The sequence below is a fragment of the Lolium perenne genome, chromosome 3 (genome assembly GCF_019359855.2).
Source record: "Lolium perenne isolate Kyuss_39 chromosome 3, Kyuss_2.0, whole genome shotgun sequence".
Classification (NCBI taxonomy): domain Eukaryota; kingdom Viridiplantae; phylum Streptophyta; class Magnoliopsida; order Poales; family Poaceae; genus Lolium; species Lolium perenne.
In genome coordinates this window covers 196,979,032-196,985,031 of record NC_067246.2, presented here as the reverse complement: position 1 = coordinate 196,985,031, position 6,000 = coordinate 196,979,032, and positions in this window count along the sequence as shown.

The following is a 6,000-nucleotide window of genomic DNA, read 5'->3' as shown; positions in this document are numbered from 1 at the left end:
TTGTACTTCAAAGCTTGCCCTAGTTCTTGATTCCTCCCATGATTCTTGCATATTCTTGAGGGAAAAGAGAGAGGAGATCTAGATCTACATTTCTACCAATCAAATCCATCTCTTTGTGAGTGGAACTCTCTAGATCTTGATCTTGGTGTTCTTTGTGAATTCCTTTGTTCTTCATCTCTTATTCCCCCAATAGCTTTTGTAGCTTTGTTGGAATTTGAGAGAGAAGGACTTGAGCATCTTTGTGGTGTTCTTGCCATTGCATTTGGTGCATCGGTTTGAGTTCTCCACGGTGATTCGTGGTGGTGAAAGCAAGAAGGTTGTTACTCTTGGGTTCTTGGAACCCTAGACGGATTCTACGCCTTTGTGGCGATTTGTTGGGAGCCTCCAATTAAGTTGTGGATGTGTGCCCCAACCTTTGTGTAAGGCCCTATTTCGCCTCGAAGGAAATCCCTTAGTGGAACCGTGACCTAGGCCTTTGTGGCGAGGGTCACCGGAGATTTAGGTGAGGCGCCTTCGTGGCGTTCGGTGTGCGGTGTGAGTACCGCATCTTGGGGTGAGGCCTTTGTGGCGTTGGTGTGCATCGAGCAACCAGACCTCAAGGTGAGCCTCTTGTGGCGTTCGGGAGCACTAAGCCACCGCACCTCTCCACCGGAGATTAGCACTCGCAAGAGTGTGAACTCCGGGATAAATCATCGTCTCCCGCGTGCCTCGGTTATCTCTATACCCGAGCTCTTTACTTATGCACTTTACCCTGTGATAGCCATCGTGCTTGAAGTTATATATATCTTGCTATCACATACTTGCTTGTATTTCTTAGCATAAGTTGTTGGTGCACATAGGTGAACCTTTGCTTAGAATAAGTTGTTGGTGCACATAGGTGAACCATAGTTTATAGGCTTTGGGCTTGACAAAGTAAACGCTAGTTTTATTCCGCATTTGTTAAGCCCATCTCGTAAAAGTTTTAAACCGCCTATTCACCCCCCCCCCCCCTCTAGGCGACATCCGTGTCCTTTCAATTGGTATCAGAGCAAGGTCTCTCATTCTTAGGCTTCACCGCCTTGAGAGTAAAGATGTCGGTTAGGGGATTAGCGCACAATAACTTGTTTATATTTGATGGCACAAATTATGATCTATGGAAAATTTATGTGCTTAATATTTTGCGGCGTATGTCCCCGGACATGGAGCGATTTCTTGACATGGTTTTTTCTTCTCCTAAGGATCCTCAAAATTTATCTCTTGAGGAGGAGAAAAACTCTTGTCTCGATGCTCTTGCTTCTCATGTGTTTTCCATTGTTGTGAGCAATGTAGTTACTTCTTCAATCATGCCTTTTGGGAGCGCTCATGAATTATGGACAAAGCTTCAAGATAAATATGATGTGTCCACTATCATTGAGGATGATTGTTTTGCTTCCACTTCCGGCCGTGATGAGTTCTCATCTTCATCCACTTCAACAAAGTGTGGTAAGACACAAGGTAATGATATGGTGAGTGGTGATGAAAATTGCAATATTGATATTGAGATTACTATTGATGATTCTTCATCTCTATCTCATTGCAATGCTTCATCTTTGGACTTAAACACATCTAGCACTAGAAATGATTTACATGCTTGTGTTGATAGTCCTTGCATATCATGTGTAAGTTGCTTAAAAAAATCTAATGATGATATGCTTGCATTGTCTTGTGGCCATGATAAAAATGATTCTATTTCCTCTAGTTGTTGTGTGTCTAACAATGTAGAGGAAACCAAAGATTCCATTGGTCAAGACAAGATCTTGAAAGGAGCCTCAAGTAACTCCTCATCTTTATCTCACGGTCCTCATATATGCCTTATGGCCAAGGGTTCCACGGTACCTCCTACCATGGACCCTAATATGTCTCGTGGTGATAAGAATGAGGATGAATATGAAGAAGAGGATTGGGTTATCTCTCTACGCGATAAAGGTGAGAGTGTATTCAAGGTTCTTTACAAAGATAAAATTGCTAGCACTCACTTCTTTGAAATCTTGACTACCGCTATTGAGAGCCAAAAACTTATTTGGATGCATGAGAACACCATTGATAAAAAGGGTGCTCTTGAACGAGAGTATGCCGATGATGTAGCATCACTAAAGAATGATCTTGAAGAAGAACAAGAGACCGTAGCCTCTCTTGAAGAGCAACTTGAAACCCTTGAAGTGTCTCAAAATGAAATAGTTTCTAAACTCACTAAGGAAAGAGACCATGCTAAAGCTCAAGTAAAAATGCTTAAAAAGGAAAATTCCAAAGTTGGTGTTGGTCATGATAAACTTGTTAAGGATCTAGATGATCTAGACAAGGCCCACAAGGTCTTGGAGAGCGAACACTCTATCCTCACCAAGTCCCATGAGAAACTTCAAGATTCCTATTTAAAAGAGCATGCTATGTTACCATCTCTTCTTACTATGTCTTGTGATGATGCTTGTGCTACTAACTCTACTTCTTGTGAAGCATCTATCTTGAAGGAGAATGTTGAGCTAAGGGCTCAACTTGAATTGCTAACTAGCAATTATGGGAAATTGGAACAAAATCATGGAAAGCTTTCTAGCTCCCATGAGGATCTTCTAGCCTCTCATGATAGGCTAAAGTTAGCTCATGAGGCTATCATATCAAAGGAAACACCTTGTGAGCCTCATGTGGATACTAGCACTACTACTCAAAATGCTATATTGCAATGTGCTAGTCCTAGTAATTCATCCACTCATAGTATTGCTAAATCTTGTGATGAATTATCTTCCTTGCCTTGTTGCTCTAACAATAAAGGTTCTACTTCCTCTAGTACTTGTGTTGTTACTAACCATGTAGAGGAAATCAAAGAGCTCAAGGCCCAAGTCACTTCCTTGAAAAACGACTTGGTAAAGAGTCATGAAGGGAAATGCAAACTTGACAAGATGTTGAGTGTGCAACAATCCCCCAATGAAAAGAGCGGACTTGGATTCAACTCCAACAACAAGAACAAGTCCAAGAACAACAATAAGAAGAAGGGCCAAGTACAAGTCAAAGACCCGGCCAAGATTGTTTGCTTCAAGTGCAAAATTGAAGGGCATTGATACGTCCAATTTGCATCACTATTTTATATCATAATTTGCTGTTATTCATTGATATATTTCATATTGGGACACAATACTTATGTTATTTCATCTATTTTGCATGTTTCATCATTATTGGAGGATCAAGCACCGGAGCCAGGATTCTGCTGGAAAAAGCACCGTCAGAACGCAATATTTCGGAAGATCAACTGTGGAAGGAAATTATATCAAAAATCCTATTTTTCAAGATGACGAAGGAAGCCAGAAGGAGGAGCCAGGTGGATCCAGGGTGGGCCCACACCATAGGGCGGCGCGGCCCATGGCCTGGCCGCGCCACCATGTGGTGTGGGGGCCCCACAGCCCCTTTCGCCTCCTTTTCTTCGCGAAACCCTTCGTCCCGAAAACCTAAGCCACAGAGGGTACCTCGCGAAGAGTTACAGCCGCCTCTGCGGGGCGGAGAACACCAGAGAGAAAAGAGCTCTCCGGCGGGCAGGAATCCGCCGGGGAAATTCCCTCCGGGAGGGGGAAATCGACGCCATCGTCACCGTCATCGAGCTGGACATCATCTCCATCACCATCATCATCATCTCCACCATCATCACCGCCATCTCCACCGCAGCACCTCGTCACCGCTGTAGCAATTTGGGTTTGATCTTGATTGTTTGATAGGGGAAACTCTCCCGGTATCGATTTCTACTTGTTGTTGATGCTATTGAGTGAAACCATTGAACCAAGTTTATGTTCAGATTGTTATTCATCATCATATCACCTCTGATCATGTTCCATATGATGTCTTGTGAGTAGTTCGTTTAGTTCTTGAGGACATGGGTGAAGTCTAAATGTTAGTAGTGAACTATGGTTGAGTAATATTCAATGGTATGATATTTAAGTTGTGGTGTTATTCTTCTAGTGGTGTCATGTGAACGTCGACTACATGACACTTCACCATTTATGGGCCTAGGGGAATGCATCTTGTATTCGTTTGCCAATTGCGGGGTTGCCGAGTGACAGAAACCTAAACCCCGTTGGTATATCGATGCGGGAGGGATCGCAGGATCTCGTAGTTTAAGGTCGTGGTTAGATTTATCTTAATTACTTTCTTGTAGTTGCGGATGCTTGCAAGGGGTATAATCACAAGTATGTATTAGTCCTAGGAAGGGCGGTACATTAGCATAGGTTCACCCACACAACACTTATCATAACAATGAAGATTATTTAGCCGTATGTAGCGAAAGCACTAGACTAAAATCCCATGTGTCCTCGAGAACGTTTGGTCATTATAAGTAAACAAACCGGCTTGTCCTTTGTGCTAAAAAGGATTGGGCCACTCGCTGCAATTGTTACTCTCGCACTTTACTTACTCGTACTTTATTCAACTGTTACATCAAAACCCCCTGAATACTTGTCTGTGAGAATTTACAGGGAATCCTTCATCGAAACTGCTTGTCAACACCTTCTGCTCCTCGTTGGGATCGACATTCTTACTTATCGAAAATACTACGATACACCCCCTATACTTGTGGGTCATCAAGACTATTTTCTGGCGCCGCTGTCGGGAGTGAAGCGCTATTGGTAAGTGGAATTGGTAAGGAAAACCTTTCTTGTTTGTGCTGATTTTATTTCTGCCTGCTGCTATAAGTCATTATGGAGAGATCTTCTCTTCAATTTCTATTTGGGAAATCTACTACTACTGCAACGGTAGTGGATGAGGCGCCAGGTGAGGAAGTAATACCATATAAGATACCTATGAAAATTATTGAACGTGTTATGGATAACCGCTATGAAGGGGATGGAACTGTCCACCCTGGAGATCATTTATTATTCTTACATGAATTATGCGGTTTATTCAAGTGTGCAGGTATTGCTATGGATGAAGTGAGGAAGAAACTATTCTCTTTATCGCTGTCTGGTAAAGTGGCGCATTGGTATAAATTACTGGATAATGGGGATTCTCTAGAATGGAATGATATTGTGCCCCGGTTTTATTCTAAGTTCTATCCTCCAAGTGAAATTCACAAGGATCGGAATCGCATATATAATTTTTGGCCTCATGATGGAGAGAGTATTGCCCAAGCTTGGGGGAGATTGAAGTCTTTAATGCTCAAATGCCCCATTCATGAGCTTCCTGGTAATGTTATTATTGATAATTTCTATGCAAGACTTTCTTTTCAAGACAAGACCTTGCTGGATACTTCTTGTTCTGGATCATTTACACGCAACAAAGAAGAGTTTAAAAGGGACCTTCTTGATCGGATCCAAGAAAATACTGAAGGTGGGGAGAACGACAAGGATAGAGAATCCGGTATAAATTATGCTTCTAAATGCATTGAAGCTTTTATGGATATCTTGATAAATTTCGTAATATGAGTGCTACATATGGTCTTGATTCTCAAGTTGCTGCAAATCTTTATAAAGCTTTTGCCTCTCATTATGAATTGCCAAAGAAGAATTTTGATAAGTATCATGAACCGTATAAAGATAAAATTGATTCATCTATTAATAAATGCGTTGTAGTTGAAACTGATCATGTTATTCCCAAGCTTATATTGAAAAAACTCCTTTCCCTGCTAAAATGAAGGAGTACTCTGTTATAAATAGTGCGGTTCATAAAAGTGAAAAGAAACTGTAGAACCTGAAGAACAAATAAAAGTTGAACCTGCTTTGTTGCAATAGTTAAAGATCTTGTGGTGAAAATGTGGAGGATGGTCATATTATTTTACTGTGAAGATGCTTCTAATATTGTTTCACATCCTAATAAACCCAAACAAGCTAGTGTTCCTATGCTATCTGTTAGAATTGGTGATCATTGCTATTATGGATTATGTGATATTGGTGCAAGTGTTAGTGCTATTCCTTATGAGCTTTACACGGAGATTATGCACGAAATTGATTCTTGTGAACTTGAAGATATTGATGTGGTTATTCAGCTGGCTAATAGAGAAACTATTTCTCC